Here is a 21,493-nt window from a genome sequence, read left to right as displayed (position 1 = left end):
TCACCTCCTTAACATTTGAGTTGAATAACTGGTTTGTACAAAGAAATGTTTCCTTTCAACTGAGTTTCAAAAACTTCTTTGGGAATCAAGGTAATTTTGATATTCCTGACCTACAGCACTTGGTAAAGTGACCCTTCCTGCCACATTTTTACATATAGGCTTCGATCCTAAACAGGCTTTATTATAGCCATGTGTCCTTAGGCTCTACATCTAAAACATACTACTTGAAAACATTTGGCATCCTTCATCTGTTAATTGGTTTCTTTAACCTGTTCTTTTCTTTTGCTCTTAGTTTTACTGCTTGTAAACTGTCACTAGATGTTTTGGGTCTAACACTACTATTGTTTTGTATCTCTTCCATGCAGGCTTTTCTGTCTTCACATGACTTAGTAATGATGACTACCTCAGACAATAACGGATTATCTTTCAGCCAAAACAGTTTCCTTAGCTTTGTCAATGCAACATTCTAACATGACCAATCCCTCAAATGTTCCTCCCTTGATGACCCAAAGGTTTTCACATTGAGGCAAGTTTTTGAAACTCAGTTATGTTATTATTCCACTTTCTTGCCACTCATTTGCAGGTGTTCACCAAACTGATATTGTTCTAATACAGTTGACACTTTAGGAACAAAATGCAAATCCAATTTCTTTAAACACACTTCATATTCAATCAGCCCAAGGGCATCTTCAGATGACCATTTTAGAAGATGCTCAAAAAGTTCCTTCCCATTAGGTCCTAAACAGTGCATCAATAAAGATTTCTTGTGTTCATCACTTAAAGAGTCTCCACACACCCTTGTATAATGAGTGAATACCTTCTTCCATTTGCTCAGTAATATGGTGCGTTCCCCTGGATTGATCAAGAAAAATTGTAGAGGAGTAACATTCTGCATTATTCAAAGTATATGCAAGCAACAGAACTCAAATATAGCCCGCACTTACACACCATTAAGATGCTTGCCAGTAAATGAAACTAATAGCAAATAAAGCAGAACAACCCTGTAATAGTGAGGCAGCAGACACCCAACAGGTAAAGTACAGTAATCAAGAAGATCCCCCTTTGGTGAGCGAAACTGGTGAAAAGAAACAAGATTACACAATTAAAGTGCCATAGTTTTCCTTAGAACTGAAGAAAATTGTGTTGAGTTTTTTTCTTTTATGTGTAGAAGACACATATGTTGTGAACTCGGACATGTTCTTCTTCACTCCAATCCAAGGTGAATGTTACCTGGTGCATGCACAGTAGGTTCGTTTAAGACTTGCACTTCAAGTGCCCCAAATATAAAATGTCACATTAGTAAGCCTTCAAGTGAAGGTAAACATAAATGACGTCTTCCATACTAATACAACAGATTTGCCCAATTGAAAATGGCAGCATGCCCCATGCTCCACAGTGATGTAATTCCGTTACTGAAGACATGATCAGTTTCCAAATCAAAGTAGTGATGCAATCCCTACATCATGGTATCACCCGATGCTGTGGACAGGAGCACGCTGAGGGCTGATGCAGGTACGCTAGAAACAAGGAAAACAGTACAGAGTAGCAGCTTGGGGCTCTCTTGCACAGGAATATGGGGACAATGGCTACTGACATGTTGAGGGTTCTCTCGTGCTGCAACATGTGATGCTACTCCAACGCAGAGTATTAGGTGAGAGTTTTCTCATGCCGCAATAATGCTTTCATGCCACTGCTTTCTTGTGACAACTGTTAAATGGGAAAAAAGTCTAAAATAATTAAATAATGTACTTAGACCTGTGGACCTAGAGACCTGGAGGCTTGGGAGACCAGCCATTAATGTCTTGCATCATTGAGTTAGTTCCCATGTAACAGAAACCCAGCAACAGTTTCAATGACTCCAGCGGTGAAATGTGCAACCCACAGCATGGCAGGCTTCCGTCCTTGAGATCATTCCCAGGGTAAAAAGTGCTCCAACACTACTAAAATGAAGATACACACTTTACTTCACATAGAAGAAATTTACCTCAGCTATGATCTAGCAGCCTCTCCTCGCAAGTTTGGCTCCTCAGCTCGCATTTGCTTTAGGATCCCTCTTGTTTAAGGGATGTCAGAGTGTTCCCAGCATTATCTGGGAGTACGCCTCACCTCACCCGGCAACTGCTCAGTGTACTGAGGCCCCGCTCTATCCGTCGGTACCCCTCTCCTTGTCCAAGCCGGCTGGGAACACTCTGACATCCCTTAAACTACTGGACAAATCAATTACTGTTTGATTGTGGTAGGGTATTGTCACGGTGATGTTCTTATCAAAGTATCTTTGTAAACCCATATTTCTGCAGTAGCATTTTACCATAAATGGTCCTGACGAAAGCCTGGTAACTGTAACCTTTTGGCTGAAACATGTCGACCTCTATTGCTATAATATAGTTATTTTTTCAAACTATCAGTTTTTCACTTGCTTTTTTAATCTTGGCACTTTTTTTGACACCGAATAAAGTTGGGTGGTGTTATCAGGTAGCCATTTTTAATACACTTTTCTTCTGTTTTCCACTGCATCTCACATCTTTCTCAGTACCACTATGTTTTGAGACTTTTTCTCTGGAAGACTGCAAACTCATTGCATACACACAGTGATGGTTCCCCTGAAATAGGGTGCACTGCAATGAGTTTATCCACCTTACTCCCAGATGATTATGTTCTGCCAAAACGGTGGGCTGATGGGATTTGTCTCAACTCAGTGGGCTGAATCTGTCTTCTTCTCTTTGGCTCCCAGTTTCTTTACATTTTGACCGGCTCTCTCCTCTTTTGTTGTTTGATTTCCTAGATCCTTCTCACTAAATAGTTCATATAATTTGTCTATACATAGATATCCTACATTTTCTTTTTTTAATAGGCTGTTACTATCTTAGAAATGATTTGCATCTAGATATGACTTCACATTGCCTGCAGACCATGTATCACCTCTCCCTCAATATTCGATACCATGTAATGTGAACTGGAAAAAATCTAAATATAGATAATTGTTGTAACATATGATGTTGCAATGCAAAACTGAAAAAAGAGGTTGGGATAGAAAAGAAAATCTGTGTTGCACCTATTTCTTTGTGCCGCTTACAGCACAAAGGGCCATATGTACAACAATCCCGTTTTGCAGGTCTCAAAGTGTGTGTTTTTTGCAGGTTTCAAAACAGAATGTACTAATGTGCCTTAGACGCATTTAGCGATTCCCAATGGGGAATGACCCACCTCATCAATATTCATGAAGCAGGTCAAAATTTGCAACCCATTGGGAATGGCTACAATCACAGAAATGGTGGCCTACTGGGGACAGCAGACCACCATGTCTGTGATTTCTTTTTAAATAAAGCAACACTGTTCCTTAAAGGAAAACGGGATGCTTTTAAAAGAAAAAAATGAAAATGTTTCTTTTCGATTGTTAAGGTCAGGCAGTGGTCCTTTGAACCACTGACTGCTCGTAAAAAATATTTTCGCATACGTTTACAAAGTGGAAAGAGTCCCCTGGGGACCCTTTCCCATTTGCGACTGGTTTACCACCTTCTTGAAGTAGGTGGTAACTGCAATTGTTTTGTGATCACATTTGTGGTAGCAAAACAATCGTATGTACCAGTGCACCTCGGTATTAGGAAGAGACGCCCTTGGTATGCCTCTTCCTAATAACTCAAAAACCCTATTTTGCGAGTAAATAATAGGTTAATGACTCGCACAATAGTGTTTGTACATACCACAACTCTTTTTTTAGCTGTCGCAAATGGACCGATATTCCATTAGCCACCACTAAAAAGGGTCGTACATCTGGCCCATAATGTTTGTGTTTATGCCAAGTTACACTGTCTTCTTCTGAACAACGTTGCATACACTTTATCAAATTTCCTTTTGACATTTCTCTAATTGACATCTTAATTTCACTATGGTGACCTTTCTACAGTATTGATCTAAAACATCACAAAAACATAGAACTTTTCAATTGGAAGACATGATGTCAAGGAGATTCCCATTGGGAGGATTTGATTTAATTACTGCAAACAGTATCGATTATAAGAACCTCAGACATGAAAATGGAAATGAACAGTGTGTTAAGACTTAATTAGGATGCTGGAGTCAAACAAGGAACTATTTTTATTGCTTTTGCAATGACAATGTTTGACCTTAAAATGGAGACTAAATGCACTTGATATAATTCATGACATGTAGATGAAATGCATGGAATAATAATCAACAAATTATAACTTAAATATTAATGTAGATAATGAATACATGAAAATGGGCATTAACTGTTTAGTGATGATGATATGACAGTCCCTTATGCATGTATGCAGGAAACGTTTTAGGCCTATACAAAATCAAAGTTTTTTAAATCAGTTTACTACTAGCATAAGGCAATTTTACCTACAATACACTTCACATAGAGCCTGGGCAATATTCTGTTCCTCTATAAATACATGTTGTTTTGTGTTATGTACTTAGTTTAATGAAGTAGACCTGATCTGTAAATCTTCAATTCCTTGCTGGTCTGGTCTTGGACTTCCATGGTCAAACTCTCAAAGTTTGTTAGTTTTGAATTTCAGTATGATCTCCTAGATCAGGTGCTGCTGAAATCAGAGAGGTACATGAAACACACAAAAGGTGATGAGAGGCTGCTTGCATTAAGTCTGACCACTGGCAATCGATCATGGTTTACACCCAAACCCATCATTCTTTTGCTGACCATGCCCACCTCAGTTTGGACCCAACCATATGCAAATCAGTCTTGACCCTGCTCCTCATGGGAACAGTCCAGCCCAAACTGCCAAGCCAGGTCCTCCCTGAACCAGAACACAAGCAACCGAGGACCGGCTTTGCCATACATGTAGGCTCATCAGCATGGTACAGCTTGGTTAGAGTAACACAGTGGGCATGGGACCCAAGTCTGGGCATACCCATTCCACTTCAGACAGTTTTTGCTGGTCTGTATCCATAAGGAGCAGAGTCAAAGCTGAGCCCCGGCTCACTGTGCCACTGGAACCAAGCTATACCTGGCTAAAGAGCCCTAAGTAGGGCAAAACCGGTCCTAAGTTGCTTGTGTTCTGGTTCAGGGAGGATCTAGTCTTGCACTTCGGACTGGACTGTTCCCAAGTGGAGCAGGGCAAAGACTGATTTGCATATGGCTGGGTCTAAATTGAGGTGGCATGGGGGATGAAAAATGATGGATTGGGATGCAGCCCAAGCAATTATCGTAGGCTGAATTCATTGAAGCCTTCCATCCATCACCTTGTTGTTTCTGGATTTGACACAGTAAGTGTGCCGAGTATGCCCAGACGTGGGGCCCGAGCCCACTGTGCCACTGGAACTGAGCTACACCTGAATGTAGAGCCCTTACCAGGGTGAAACCGGTCCTAGTTTGCCTGTGTTCCGGTTCACGAGGACCTGGCCTGGCAATTCAGGCTGGACTGGTCCCATGAGGAGCAGAGTCAAGACTTATTTGCATGTGGCAGGGTCCAAACTGAGGTGGCATGGTGGGCGAAAAATGATGGATTGGGATGCGGCCCGAGTGATTACCAGTGGCTAAAATAAATTCAAGCATTCCATCCATCATCTTGTTGTTTTTGAAATTATAGAGGTAGCACCTCAATCCATTCCTGCTAGTGGCAGGTCTCTTTAAATTCTGCATCCGTGGGCTGATGATAAAGAGGTTTTGACTCTCTTGCAAGCAGTGTTGGTGACTAGCTGTTTGTAAAATGTTCTCCCTCTGGTGGGCTGCCTGTTGTGGTCTGTGGTATAAGCAGTGACTACTAGACTATCTAAAATAGTGTGATAATTGAGTTTATTGATTGAGGATGTTTTGTGAAGCATCCATACAAAATTAAATGATTAGAAAGCTGAAGAAGGATTATATGAATTCTGAATATATGGTGTCTCATCATCGAAGCAATGCACTTCAGACTCTTTCGGCATAATGTACCATTGATTGCGAATATTCAATCACTGAAATTCCTCTTATTGGACTTGGCCTTCTCTGCAGGGTCATACTCAAACTTTTAGCCTTCACCTTTTCTTTTCTGAACCTATTTTTTTTTACTTTTAAGACTCTTGCCCACTTTTAACACATGGTAAAATTGGCTCACAGCCAATTGGCGCATTTAATTTACTTATACTCCCTTTAATTGTGCTGTCTTGATGAATGTTAGACCTGTCAGCCATAGGGTAGTCTTCTCCCAAAGTTTTTGTCTTCCTCCTCCATTTTTTACTGATCTCGTTTTTGCTGGCCTAAGGACTCTGTGCACTTTACCACTCCTAACCAGTCCTAAAATGCATATGCTCACTCCTTAAAAGATAATAACTTTGTCTTAGTCCCATTTAATTTACTTGTAAGTACCTAGTAAAGTGGCACTACATGTGTCCATGGTCTGTAAACTACTAGTGGGCCTGCAACACGTATTGCCCCACCCATTTAAATAGCCCTTTATACACATCTAAGGCCTACCAATCCAGCCTGTGTGTGCAATTTTAAACTTCAATATCGACCTTTCATTTTTATACATAAAAGTCACCTCTAGGGTAGGGCCTGGACAGCCCAGGGAGCAGGGTGCAGTGCTCCTACGTTTTACATGTCCTGGCAGTGAAAAACTCATAAATTCATTTCGAACTACTGCAAGATCAGGGAGAAAATATGAATGTCAAGTTTGGAGTCTGAGAAATTGTCATTAAAAATCCTCTTTAAAGGTAAAGTCTGATTTAAAGTTGCATTTAGGAAAATGCCACTTTTGGAAAGTTGACATCTTCCTGCCCTAATTATTTGATGCCTGTAGCCTGTTCCTGGGTCACATGACCCTCAAGGGTGAAGTGCTGCACTCTATAAATGTTCGATTGACTTGGTATAGTTGGTAGTAGGACTTTGTTTACTCCTGCCAGACAGCAATGCAATCAGTGAATAGGTGTGCCTGGATGGGCTATCAACTGGCAAGGTGAGAAGGCGGAGCTTGGCACAGCCCCACTTGTAACTGAAAAGGCTGTTCCCTGCCTTAATACAAAGGCACCAGGTATAAAAATAGGACCAGCAGACCCACTCTTCAGTACACTCCTGAACTACAGAGGATGGACAACCTGCTGCTTGAGGCCGTCCCTGCTTGCCGAGAAGAAAGACTTGACCTGCATCCTTCATCCCAGGCTGAAGTGACTCCCAGGCTCAGCTGTCTGAATTCTCTTTTTGAGCAACAGGGACATAACAAGCTCCAGAGGCCTCCTGCATCTGCTCACGTGACCTGCCGCCTTGACCTGCAACTGGAACTACATAATCCCTGCTGGCCTTTGCTGGTGTGAGTTCCTGATCCCTTGGAGGTGCCCCTCAGGTCCTGGACCCTTGATCTGGCATCAGTGGAGCTCCTCCTCAAAGAAAAGGAGAAATCCTGAAGGTTTGGGCTCTAAGCAACTGCAAACTAGCCTGTTTGTACCAAGATCGTGCCGCCTGCCAATTTGAAGTTCTGGTGAACTCTACTCTTCGTGCCACAGCAACCGCCAGCGACCCCCAGCAACATGAGACCTGCACTTTGCACTGCTGCTCGCGGTGACCCATAGCGAATCTCCAACAACAACACTCCACGATACCCAACAGGATCTTAGCACTCCAATGATGGCCATCCTTAATGCCCGTCCTGCTCTTTGCGCTACATCCATAACCATCGGTGACACTCTCCTTGTTCCTTACGTCCCCTCCTACGCAAACAGAACTCTCCACGCTGGACTTTTAAAGGTAACTCATTGAGCTGGACTAACCTGGTCCCTCTATCTAGCCCAAGCTTCATTGCGGTCTGCATGAACTTATGACTTTCACCAAAGTCTTGCACAACCAGTAGTGCTTTATGCCTTTAGGTGCCGTACACACCTGAAATCTCTAAAATTGCATATCTCAGGTTCTACTGATTTGAATATTTGTCCTTCTGTTCCCAAATTATGTATTACATTTTGCTCTATTTTTCTGAATTTTTGTGGAATTTTTCTTGTGTAGTGTTTACTATTTATTACTGTTTGAAGCACTGCATACACACTTTACACATTTTCTCTAACTTAAGCCTGACTACGTTGTGCCAAGCTACCAGAGGTGGGCTAATTTGGGGTATTCTTTAGGTTCATCCTGACAGAGATTGTAGTTGCTGCCTAAAAATGGTTTTACCCCCTTCAACCAGTAACCCTATTTCCTACACCTCTAATAAATTCTGATGGGACTACAAAGGCACCCTGCATTGAATGGAATCGTCAACTGGGTTGAGATAGATGGTTCGGTTTGGTTAAGATATATAGATTGCATAGGCTTGTGATGCCTGTCCTTCCATTTGACCAGCAGACACTGTTGTTTTCTAAGTGATGTTTTGCATTGGTTTACAAGCTTCATACCTAGGACAGGATTAGCGACATGGACCAAAACCAGTTGTTTTGTTCTGTTTATTGAGGAAAAGGGCTATGCATAAATAATGTTAAAATTATCTGGAGAAGCGCTCACAGTTTTTGGGTAACAATGGTTTTGTTGATGGAAGTGGATACGTATGAAATGAGTAACATTTAATTGTCCATCAGATACTTCTGAGAGTGTGAAATCACCTGGGTCCATTTTCACTTTGAGTGTTGCATCATCTCAATATTGCACGCATTCCTATCAATATGTTGTCCAGCAGATGTTCAGTAAATTCTTATCATCGGTATATTGTATTCTGTAGAGCAAATGTCATGCCAAAAATGAGCACCTAATTTTGACTAGAGTTCAACATTATTTTAAGACCCTTTTAGGGCAGAAGAAATACTTCCTGAATTGCAGAGTCGAGGACAAAGTGGCAGTGAGTTTTTTCACTGTTTCTACCCCTGATGTGTGGTGGAGCATGATGGTCAGAGTCACAACCATGTTGAAGAGACGGAGGAGTAGAAAGTAGTGGATTTATGTAGGTAATGCAAGGAAACCATGAAGACTTTAAACCCCTCAGTTTAAGTCTCCCTGATGCTGTCTGTGGTAATGCTACACCTGTCATGCTGACTTTATGTGACAAATTTGGGCCTTAAATATTCATTTTACTTACTAGGCCAATTGCTATTTCTAGACAGGAATTTACATAAAGTACTATTGCATGCATAGAGTGACCCAGAAACACTAAGGGGTATATGTTCAAGACCCTATCGCCACCACAACGTCACATATATTGACGTTGTGGTGGCGATAGGGGCTGCGCCTTATTTACAAGGCAACGTTAAGGCACTTAATGTGGCTTAGCGCTGCCTTTTACATAAGGCCCCCTTTCACGCTATTGTTTGTGTGAAAAGGGAGGGCAGTGGGCGTTGCAGTGGGTGTTCCACTGCAAAACCCATTCATTTTGACGGTGCCCCCTATGTACAAGGGTGGCATACATAAGACGCAGCGCTAAAATTAAGACCAGGTCAAAACTGGTCTTAAGTTGGCGAAACGAGGAGAAATGCATTATTTCTCCTCGTTTTTGCTTTTTCCATGTGTGCTGCCTGAAGAACAACAAATGCCATGGTTTGTTTATGTACAGCAGCACACATGAAAGTGACAGAATGGCATATCTAAGATTTTTTATGTGCAGGAAGGGACACATTCCAACACATAAACAATCTTCCCCTGCACCCAGACACCCTTGCACTCTGGTGCAAGGGTGCCTGCATTGGCGCTAAGTTGCTAAACTTAGCGCCATTGCAAGGGGAAACACAAGGCTGCACCACATTCTTGTAAATATGGTGCAGCCTTGCGTTTCAGAAGTGGAGGAGAGAGGCGTTAAGTCAGGAAGGCTAACGCCTCTTTCCTCCACTTCCTTGTACATTTCCCCCAAAGTGTGTCATAATTGCAACTGACAGGATGCATGACTTAGGTACAACACAAATAGCAACCCATAACTCCAGACATCCAAAACAGAAAGAGAAAGCCCTATCCCACACTCATGTGTTTCCCAAGAAAGTGTCACTCTATCATTGCCTTTCTTGATGTATTCAGGCATGCAGTCACTGAGGAAGCTGTTTGATGCAGTCGGATGCAAGCTAAACGAGGCCTGCACCATACATTGCCAGCTTTGACCCCATAATAGCCATGTATTACCTATTACCAGCTGTATTCAACACCATAGCCTTTGACAATAAAAGGAGGCAAGCGTTTTCAGAAAGTAATGTTCAAGTGCTGGCTTCAGACTTCAGCAGAGAGGAGACCAGGCTTTAAAGAATAGAAGGCACCACCTGCTGTGTCCTTGAATGGGAGAAGAACGTAGGGTATATAATAACACTTGCTAGGATTAGGGATGTCTCATCTCAGGATTGGGAGAATTTCGAAGGGTGCAAGTGCACACACCATGCACATCTTCTGTTTCCCAAAGTCCCACATTTCTCAATGACAAGTCTGGCATGTGGAAGTCCTGTGTGAATGTTACAGTCTAATACTGAATTGACCATGCCAAATACTTGACTAATTTGAGGTTGTCTGCCTCAGACATGCATTGTAAGTGGACCTTCACATGCTCATCAATCTCTGATGCCTTTATGTATTCCTTGTTGTGTCCCATGATTGCATCATAGCCATGACTTGCAGGCAAGATGGCCAAGAGAAGGCGCAAGAGGAAGAACTGCCATTCACAAGCCATGCCCTGATGCCCGTATTTGCATCAAGGAAACAAGCAACATTGCTTCAGTAGTACCATCTGGAACCTAAACCACTCCAGATCACACCATCATGTCATGCTATGCTAGTGTGAGAAAATTTATTTTTAATTTGGGTGGTTGGTAGTCCATCACAAGCATGTCACTATTCTTGTTAGGTCCATTAAAAGTATCAGTGATTTAAACCTGATCTCTACCCCGGTAGCATAATTTACCGAAGAAATTATCAACAACACAAGCTAATAAACATCCCAATCCAATTTATAAAAATAGAGAATAATTTATTGAACAAAATGACAAAAATCCCAAAAGGGAAACCAGTGATATGAATTTTAAAGTTTAAATAAAAATAGTGCCAAAAAGGATTAAGCCCAAACAAGGTAATCTGGTTGTGCTTGACAGGGACCTAGATGAGATATACTGGGAACCATGACGGATCGCAGGTGTAATAGAGAAACCAGGCTCATCCTGGTTGGAAGTTTTGCCTTTCTGACTTAGGATGAGCTTTTTTATCTGCCAGGGCAATGGAGTAAATTATTCCATCCCTTTGGCAGAGGTACCATCCACCAGATTTAGAAATGACCGCCAAGCAGACGGTCATGTCTTAAAGTATTGCCAGGGTCCACTGTCACTACAGTTCTGTCAATTCTTTTCACTGTTAGGGACAGGGCTCCGTTAACATGACTGAGCCCTGCACCCAACTGTCTTCTTTTTTATTTTGAAAAAGAAAATCCCGAAGCATGATTCCTGTCGAGGATTTTGTTTTAGAAAATAAAAAATAAAATGCTCTGCTCACCATGGGTGTCCTCTCCCCTCTTCCATGGTATAGGATAATTTGCAGTTTTTGCTGCCTCTCACCACCAGGATTTTCCTGGCAGTGATGGGCAGTGAAAACCGATCTCTAATTCTGCTCAAAATTATTCCACAGGGCCATCAGAGAGCTTTAATCATGGTGGAGTTGGAGAAGTCTCTGCTGTGATTAAACCAAAGGTTCCCTTGCATTTAAAGTTGGTGGGCAGAACATTATGTTGGTGGTATGTGTACTCTGTCGCCATTGTGATGGAGGATACATTCCAGCAACACATAAAGTAGGCCCTTAGTCTCTGAAATTGAAGTAAAAAATCCTCAGTGGGGTAATACAGCAGACTGTGGTCAAGATAGGCTCCATGAGGCTAGATAGCCGTTGGACAGGTCCTAGTGAACCTGTTGAATTTTGGCGGGAAAGCTCAGGGGGGGAGATATTCAACATTTAGGCCCAAGGAATTCTACATCCAGCAAGGCAAGGCTGCAAGCCAAAATGGGCTCCATGAGGCTGGATACCCTCTCTGCAACTTCCCACTGAAATGGATTTGCTGCTACGAAAAGTGAATCTTCCTTTCTGGGCCAACTCACCTACGTCAGGTTTGACTTAGTCTTCCAGAGGTCTTTGGAGCCAAACTGTTTCTAAATCTGATGTATTTCAAGACGTTATTAGAAGAACACCTTGACACAGCCAATGGTCCTAGGACCTCAGGATCAACAATTGGGGTGAAGACTCACTCCAAAAGAAGCCACCAACAGAGTCCAGGCATGTACACATGGAACTGGTCAGCTGGGTTCTTCAGGAAAATAGATTCTAGTAGCCTGTTGTGTCCCTGAAGTTTAACAGGAGGTCAGCTAAGTGACCCATGGAGTCGACTTCTTTTTCCTTGGTACAAATGGGAGAAGGATCATCCTTTCAGGTCTCTTCAAAAGTCTCAACAGCAAGAGAGGTGGCCAGGGAAATCAACAAATCCTCTCTTGTTTTCACCAAGAGATGCGTTAAACCCCCCTAGGTGGTTTGGACGACGCGCGGTAAAGCTGCCATGTTTTTAGCACTGTTGACTTTTTAAAATTTAATCTGTGTATTACCTTGTACGCGCACTGTGCTCATCGCCCATATTGCACACACCAGCACTCGTACTTCCCCTACAGCGACGTGGTCTAGTGCTCTCCGGGAGATCAGCTGCTGCACAGCAGGGCTGATTGGTGGGTGGGCAGAGGGAACCAGTTAATTGCTGTGCTGGAGCGGATGCCCAGGCAGAGAGAGAGACGCGCTAACCATCCCCCGCCCCAGGTGGTTTGGACAACGCACGGTAAAGCTTTCATGATGTTAGCACTGTTGACTTTTTAAAATGTAATCTGTGTATTACCTTGTACGCGCCAGTGGCGCCTCGCTGAGGGAGTGCTGCGGGGTGGTGGGGTGGTGTGGGGAGGGTTATGACAGGAGGGGTAGTAAACTCCGGCATAGGCCGGAATGGAGTTAAGTAAATAAATAAATAAAACAATGTACATTGCGCGCGAAGTAACGCCAACTTGGCGATGCAGCGCGCGCAATGTAAATTGTTTTATTTATTTACTTAACTCCATTCTGCTGTATGCCAGAGTTTACTACTCCTCACCCTGAAGCACACCTGTAAGGTACTGGAGAGAGCATGGCGTTCCAGCGGGTATTGCCCCATAGCCAAACTTGCACTTAGAACTAAACAAAAACTTTATTATGCAACTATTGGTTTGACCAAAGGACGATATTTTGCCGATTCATTGATCGTGCAAATAATAATTCCAGAGAAATGTTTTCTATTGTGAAGAGTTTTGTGTCTCCTAGTGCCCAGGCTTTGGTGTTACCCTCATCGATCATCTGGTGTAACACCTTAGCAAAATGTTTCAGGGACAAAATAGTTAGCATTCAGGACTCCTTTTCAATGGTGTCCATGAATTCTACTTCTGCCTGGTTGGGGAAGCAGATGTTAAAGATTACTTCCATTTTCTCAACTTTTAAACCGGCGGATCTGTCTTGTACCCTTAGGATTCTTAAGGCGCTCAAATCTGGTGCTCCTAAGGACCCCTGTGCAGCTAGGCTTCTATCTGAAGTGGCAGACTCGATTAATTTCGAAGTCAACCATATGCTCAATGCATCACTTTGTGAGGCATGTGGCCCATTATCATGGAAGCAGGCACTGATCCTCCCCCTCCTCAAGAAGCCTTCTCTTGACTCTCTGCTTCCTGAGAACTATCGACCTATCTCGCTCCTACCAAGTCTGGCGAAGGTTTGCGAGAAGGTTGTTACGTCTCAGTTTACCAACTATGTAGAGGTGTCGGGTTTGCTTCATCCAGCTCTATCTGGCTTCCGTGCTTTTTATAGCACGGAGTCAGCATTGCTGGAGGTGACTGAGGCAGTTTGGGAGAGTTTGGATGCCAGTGGGAGAGCGGCCCTGGTTAGGCTCGACCTCTCTGCGGCATTCGATACTGTGCCACACTCTTTACTTCTAGATCAACAAGAGGTAATTGGTGTTTCAGGAGCGGTGCTGCACTGGATTAGATCCTTCTTGGAAAACAGATCACAGCAGGTCTGGCTTCCACCTTATGCTTCTACACCTATGCAGTTGGTAACCGGTGTTCCGCAGGGGTCATCGCTTAGCCCTCTCCTTTTTAACATCTATGTGACTCCGCTAATTTACCTTGCGGAGTCACCGGGGGCTAAGGTGATGGCCTATGCTGATGATATTCAGCTATTGTTCTCTTGGAGGAAAGGAGACGACTCGGTTGAGGCCGCTCAGCACTGTTTGTAGGCCGTGTTTCACTGGCTGGCGAGTGCACAATTGAAGTGCAACGAAGAAAAATCGGAAGTGCATTTGTATGGATCGTTCTGTGTGGACTTTAGTGAAAGGATTTGGCCTTCGGGTTTTCCTCATCCATCTATAGGTAAGGGCACCGTAAAAAATCTCGGTGTCTGGTTCGATGAAAACCTGAACTTTTCCACTCATGTGAAGAAACTGGTAGGAACCTGCTTCGGCACTTTAAACATTTTGAGGAAGTTTCTCCCTCTTTTACCTGTCAGTGCCAAGGAAACTGTGGTCCGGGCCTTGATTTTGTCTCGTTTGGACTATGCCAACGCCATTTTAGTTAGTAGCCCAGGTTATTTGGTTAAAAAACTACAAGTAGTTCAAAATTCAGCAGCCAGACTGCTCCTGGGCCTTTCTTCCACACATAGTGTCCGGAGCCATTTACTCAGCTTGCAGTGGCTCCCTGTTGAATCTCGGCGGAAATTTAAGATGTTATCCATTGATCATCGGGCCCTGTATGCGTCTGGGCCCTCCTACCTTCAAAAGATATTTGTTTTCTATAGACCTAGTAGACAGCTTCGTTCTTCTGATCAGCTGCTGATGCAGATTCCTAGGTTTAAGCGCCAAAGGCTTGGGGGGAGCTCTTTTGTTCTTAAAGCCTGTCTGGCCTGGAATGGGCTTCCATTGGCACTCCGGGACATTCAGGACCCATTGTTGTTTAGAAAAAAGCTTAAAACTTTGCTCTTTTACGTTTCTGATGTGTGTGTAGTTCACTTTTTTCTGGAGTGGCGCCGGGACACTTTGAGTAGCCGAGCGCTTTATAAGTTTAATATAACATAACATAACATAACACATTGCATAAGCACATCAAATATGTGAATACTTGTCAGCAACATGTACGAATTCTGCATGTTAATGTTTTCATGTAAACACCCATAGTTGCAACATTAATTTCATCACATTTACACCGAAAATGTCCCTACCACGTCACCTTAAATCTTATTACAATTCTATTACAGGACCGGAGGCTTCAGATTATGCTCCTCTTTCGTTTACTGCAAACCAACAGCAGCCAATGAGAATCATGATAACATTAAACATAACATTCCCAGAATGCTTATAGTAAGAAAAATAACAACCATAGAGACTAGCTCTATATAATAGTCAGTCAAACCGGAACACTTCCTCTTTCTTTGCTGCTCCTCACAGAGTTAAGTGCTCGTTTTCCTATCTTGCCTTCTCTCTTGCGTGGTGTTTTTCAATACAATATTGCAGCCTTTATTGTGTGATTTTGGTGTATTTGAAGTGTATTTTGAAGTGTATTTTGTAACTGGTATTTCATTGCATTTCGGCTCTGCCGCTTAACTCTGCGCGCAACGCTTCAAAGGCCGATCGGAAGGTGGCGGTTCCGCTTCTTAAGCGCTCCTCACCTTCCGATCGCGCCTCCTTCAGTAATCCCTCTTTGCCGCATCTGCCTGCGGCGGACGGTGCTCTCCCTGATACGAGCCCGCGTTATGTTTTGGTTTGAGACTCGCGTCGCGTAGCCCAATTGGTCTACTTTTGGGCTATTTTTGGGCTACGCGACGCGGACTTTCGATTTCCTCCTCGCTCCACGCGATTCTGCCTCGCGCGTCGGAGCTGCTGGTTGTCCATACAGTGCCCTTCAAGTGACGCCTTCCCAGGCTGTAAAATAGGGGCAGGCCCCCAGCTGTGTGCAGGCTGGTAGGATTCTTAAGGCTCTCTGTGCCCTTTGGGTTATTGAATACAGCTTTGCTGAGGAGCATCCTTTTTTCTTTATACTTTTTCAAAGTGTTTTCTGCACCAGGGTGGCTCCCCCTTGACTGATCCCCTTGGGATTCATATATATACCTACATATATATATATTTTTTGACTCTTGACGTGCCGCCTCTTCCCTTGGAGGTCATGGAAGACTGGGCCTACTTTGAGGAGGAAGAGTATGGGTACTATGAGGAGGAGCATGCCCCCCTCGAGGACAACCTTGTACAAGCATTAGACGCCTCTATTCAGGACTCCGTCACTAAGGCGGTGGAGGTGGCGGTCCCTAAGACCGTAAATAAAGCATTGGCGGCGGCATTAAAGCCTATTACAGCGCAACTGGAAACTTTTGTCAAACGGCATGGACTGTTGCAACAAGATGCCGTCCAAGCGTCTACTTCTTCAGGGGGTAAAGGTAAATCTAAATCTAAATCTTCCAATTGGCCTCATGCCCAAACAATCACCACTCTTCCCCCCCCCTGCGTCCAGGGACCACCCATATTCATGGGCCCCTAATCCTTTGCCTGCGGCGTCCAGGGTGGTCACGGATACGGATACCGACACAGATACAGATTCCACCAGCCACACTATGTCACCCAAAAAGAAAAAATCTAAAAAGTCAGGGGTGCGCTCTCAATCGCCCCCAGTCTATCAACCTTCTACTCCCTTTGATTTCAATCCACAGGATATAGTGCATCCTAGGTCTTCGGATTGGGTGCCTCCGCCGGAGGTGGCGGACTACATCCATCAGAATTTACGTCGTAGTTTCGACAGGGATGTTAGGATCCGCCTAAGGTCAGAATGCCCCCATCCAGATGTTCCGGACAAAGCCGCAGAGACCCCGGACATAGATCCTAACATGTTGGCATTCTTAAAAAAGTTTCAAAAGGATCCTGAGAAGGGCATCGACCGCGCTTGGCGCGGATGCCAAGATAAGTTGTTAGACACTATTGGCCCGTTATCTAAAATTTTGGAGATGGCTCTGAAAGCCAAAGAGTCTGGAGCATTAGTTGACCCTGACATTTTGGCAGGTTGGACCCAACGTGCTATCTGCTTCCTAGGCAATGCAAATTGCGCCATTTCAGCCGAGCGCAGGAAATCCCTCCTTATGCACATGGATACTAACCTGACGAAATTGGCTGGAGCTGAACCAGGCCCCCTGGCGGACGGCTTACTCTTCGGGGACCGTTTTGTGAAAGACGTCTCCAAGTACGTAGGTACATTCACGAGTTTAGACAAGGCCCAGACAAATTTCAAAAGGGTGTTCACCACTGGCCTTTTTGGAAAGGCCGGACGAGTCAGGGGCCGCTCATCAGGCCGCCAGTACCATCAGGGTCCCGCGAGAGGTAGTTATGGACGAGGCCGCGGAGACTTTCAAGATTCAAACAGAGGTGGCACCTTCTACCCTACGAGACGTTCCAATCGTCGCGGGTTCCACCGTGGTGGCAACAGAGGAAACTCCCGTCCTCAAATTACAGCAGGTAAGCCCAGTGTCTTTGTCCATCTATCCTCTGGGGGGTCGGATTCGCCATTTTCTTCACAATTGGCAGGCCCTTACTCAGGATGCTTGGGTTCTCCAAACGGTGCAAGGTTTTCACATAGATTTTTATCAAACTCCTTTTCAGGAGTCGACTTCAAAACCCCTATTTTTTTTCCCAACAAGACGTGCATTTTATAGATCTAGAATTAGACGAGCTGCTGCGCAAGCACACGGTGACCTATTGTGAGGACGGCGGTCCCGTAGGCTTCTGCAGCACCGTGTTCCTCGTACAGAAGAGGGGTGGGGGGTTCCGACTGTTTCTCAACCTGAAGGGGTTCAATTCCTTTGTCCTTTACCGACATTTCAAGATGGAGGGTATCCATCTTCTGGCGGATCTCTTGAGACGGGGAGACTGGCTAGTCCGCCTCTATCTCAAAGACGCATAACTTTCGGTGCCCATTTTTCCCCCCATCGCAGATTTCTCCAGTTTCAATGGCGCGGCAGGCGCCTGGAATATTTGGTCCTACCTTTTGGTCTTTCCTCGGCGCCGTGGTGTTTTACCAAACTCCTGAAGCCAGTGGTGGCGCATCTCAGGGAGCAGGGCATACGTTTTATAATCTACCTCGACGATATTCTGATTATGGCTCCCTCATCGCACATAGCAGCTCTGCACCTGCAGCAGGCGATGTCACTACTAGAGAGTCTGGGTTTTGTAGTGAACAGGGAGAAGTCGGTCCTCACTCCGACGCAATCCCTGGAATTCCTGGGATTTGTGGTCAATACGCAATCAGCGCAGTTGCTTCTGCCCAAACACAAAATCAGAGACCTGAAGAAAGAATTGAGGAAGGTTCTCGACCAGCAGGTGATGTCTCTGAGGGAGATCGCTCGTCTGGTGGGCTTGCTAGTATTATCCATACAAGCGATCTTCCCGGGCCTCTACACTATCGCGCTTTACAGCGCTTGAAGATCAGACACCTCCAGAAGGGCCTCTCTTATTCAGACCTTGTCCCGCTCTCGAAGGAAGCCCGAGTAGAAATTCAATGGTGGTTGACCCATGTGGAGGCATGGAACGGTTGGGCGATCTTCGGATCTCACCCCGAGGTGATCATAGAATCGGATGCCAGCAGGTCGGGCTGGGGAGCCTGCTGCGGGGAGGTCACGACGGGGGGCAGATGGTCTCGCCAGGAGTTGGAGCTTCATATCAATTGTCTCGAACTCATGGCGGACTCGTTTGCGATTCGCACCCTTTCCCCAGGAAGGTTTCTTGCTGTATTCTGTTGAGAATGGACAACATTTCAGCTGTTCACTATATCAACAAGCTGGGGGGTACCAGGTCCCCGATGGTGGCGGAGATAGCCAAAGACTTTTGGCATTATTGCCTAGCGCATCAGATATCGGTCATTGCGGAGTACCTTCCGGGGAGAGACAATGCGGTGGCGGATTGGCAATCACGCCATTTGAAGGATTACAGCGATTGGAAACTCCATCCATCCCTGTTCCATCAGATCCAAGTGCTGTGGGGCCCCTTCCACACAGATCTTTTTGCCTCCAGACTGAACTGTCAGCTCGAAGCGTTCTTCAGCTGGAGGCCGGACCCCTTGGCGAAAGCAACGGATGCATTCACTCAGGATTGGTCCCTGAATCTTCAATACGCTTTTCCCCCCTTTCTCCTGATTCCCAGGGTGGCGAATCAAGCTTCTTGGCAGGGAGCGGAGATTGTGCTGATTACTCCAATTTGGAAGTCACAGCCGTGGTTCCCAGTTCTCCTAGACATGGCGTGCGACTGCCCGCTCCGTCTCCCTTGCTTCCCTCAGATGCTCCAGGACCCTCAGGGAGAACTCCATCCGCTAGTTCTAGCGGGGCAGTTGTCCCTGATGGACTGGAGGCTTTCCGGCAACAGTGGTCGTTGACAGGAATTTCGGAACAAGCTTCCACCTTTATTCAACAAACTTGGGCCCCTACTACCAGAAAGAGATACGGATCGGCCTGGAAGGCCTGGTTGGGTTGGTGCTTGGAGAGACATCTGGATCCCGTGGAAGCAGATCTCTCTCACATATTGAATTTTCTATCTCAAAAGGCCGCCGAGGGTCTAGCCTACAGATCAGTGAATAATATTTCAGCAGGGCATTCACAGTTAGATGGCCGGCCGGTAGGCATGCACCCGGTGGTGTGTAAGCTCCTGAAAGGAATTTGCGTTTCCAACCCACCTAAGGCTAAGTATACTTCTTTGTGGGATGTTTCAAAAGTTTTGACTCTGTTTGATGCATGGCCTAATGAATTATTATCTCGTAAGCAATTGTCAGCTAAGCTTGCCATGTTGTTGTGTTTATCTTCATGCCGCAGGGTGTCAGATGTTAAAGTGCTTGATTTGGAGGGTAGGATTTTTTCTCCTGAAGGAGTGTCATTTGTTATCACTGCTCGCACTAAAACTTTCTCCAGGTCTATAGAGTACAATGCATTTCCTTTGAATGAAAAACTGTGTGTGGTCAAATGTCTTAAGGTATATGAGGATTGCACACGACCAATTCGCCCTTCTGGTTGTTCCAGGTTACTTATTGCCTTACAGAAACCGTTTAAACCGGTGACTTACGCTACTATTGCCAGATGGCTGAGATTTGTTATGTCAGAAGCAGGCATTGATGTTAATGTGTTTGGGGCACATTCGGTCAGAGGTGCTATGGCCTCTAAGTCTTTCATGCTGGCCGATTGGTCTTCCAGCTCTACCTTCAAACAGTTTTACTATAAACCTGTGGGCGATGTTGCCTCTGTGATATTACATAAGCGTTAAACTAGCATAATCTGAAGCCTCCGGTCCTGTAATAGAATAAAAAATTAGCTAGCATTCGCGCCAAGAATTTTCAATTCTATTAAGGACACGGATGTGAGGATTATCCCGCCCAGGGGCAACTGAATTTTGGTGATGGTTCATAACGTCATGTTACCCACCCTGGTTTATCAGTCGATGACAGTTATTACGAGTATGGTATTTCTGTTTCAGGTGCTGATCAGAAAGGAGATTAGACCAGATGGTGATCCTCTGTGGAGTGTGTTCCATGTTTTCACTTGCCAGTTCTACGTTTCCTGGGGTTTCAGCCTGTTGGAGCGATTTGGATGTTTTGCGGTGGTTATCGGACTTATACTGATGGACTTGGACTCCGCTCGTTGGGCAAAGAAAGAGGAAGTGTTCCGGTTTGACAGACTGTTATATAGAGCTAGTCTCTATGGGTATTTTTCCTACTATAAGCATTCTGGGAATGTTATGTTTAATGTTATCATGATTCTCATTGGCTGCTGTTGGTTTGCAGAAAACAAAAGAGAAGCATAATCCTCGCCTCCGTGTCCTTAATAGAATTGAAAATTCTTGGCGCGAATGCTAGCTAAGTTTTTTATTCACATTCTAATATGCCAGGTTAATACAATAAAGGAATATAAGTAGGTGCGAACTACCCATAATTATAATGCACCCCTGCAAATCAGAGAGCGAATTTTGCACTCCAATAGTTTGGTTGTGACCACCTTGGTTTTGGGGGTCCATCCTCCTACCACCCCCCAAGTTGTGCAGACATCTAGTTGAACACCATTATTATTTTATGAACAGTGTCTAGCATTTTTTGTTAAACTTTTCGTCTTCAACTCCTCGTTAATCTCTTTTCCACGCCTTTCTGTGAGCTAAGATTCACCTAAGCCTAGTGATGAGGGAGGTTTCCCATGCTTCATATTTATTATCATCACTAGCTTGATCAACTGGGCCGGGTGAGCTCAAGGTGCTGACATCCAGTCACAGAAACAAAATCATTTTTTATATCAACCGTATCAGATGTAGTCCTCATGGACACAATAGAGAGAAATTTGATACCCTTCTCATCAATACAACTAGTCCACGATGAGTATATTGCACCTCCCCTTTCTTTCCTTTTACCTTCTCCTTTCACTTGTAAGACTATGCTAGCATTCATACTACATGGGTGATGAAGGCAACACCAATCATTTTCTTACAATTACCATCCGAGTCCTTCAACACTGACTACTCAGCCACTTACAAGTCTTCCGACC

This window comes from Triturus cristatus, chromosome 2_1 (genome assembly GCF_964204655.1).
Source record: "Triturus cristatus chromosome 2_1, aTriCri1.1, whole genome shotgun sequence".
Lineage (NCBI taxonomy): Eukaryota > Metazoa > Chordata > Amphibia > Caudata > Salamandridae > Triturus > Triturus cristatus.
The sequence above is the reverse complement of the archived record's forward strand: the minus strand, read 5'-3'. Positions refer to the sequence as shown.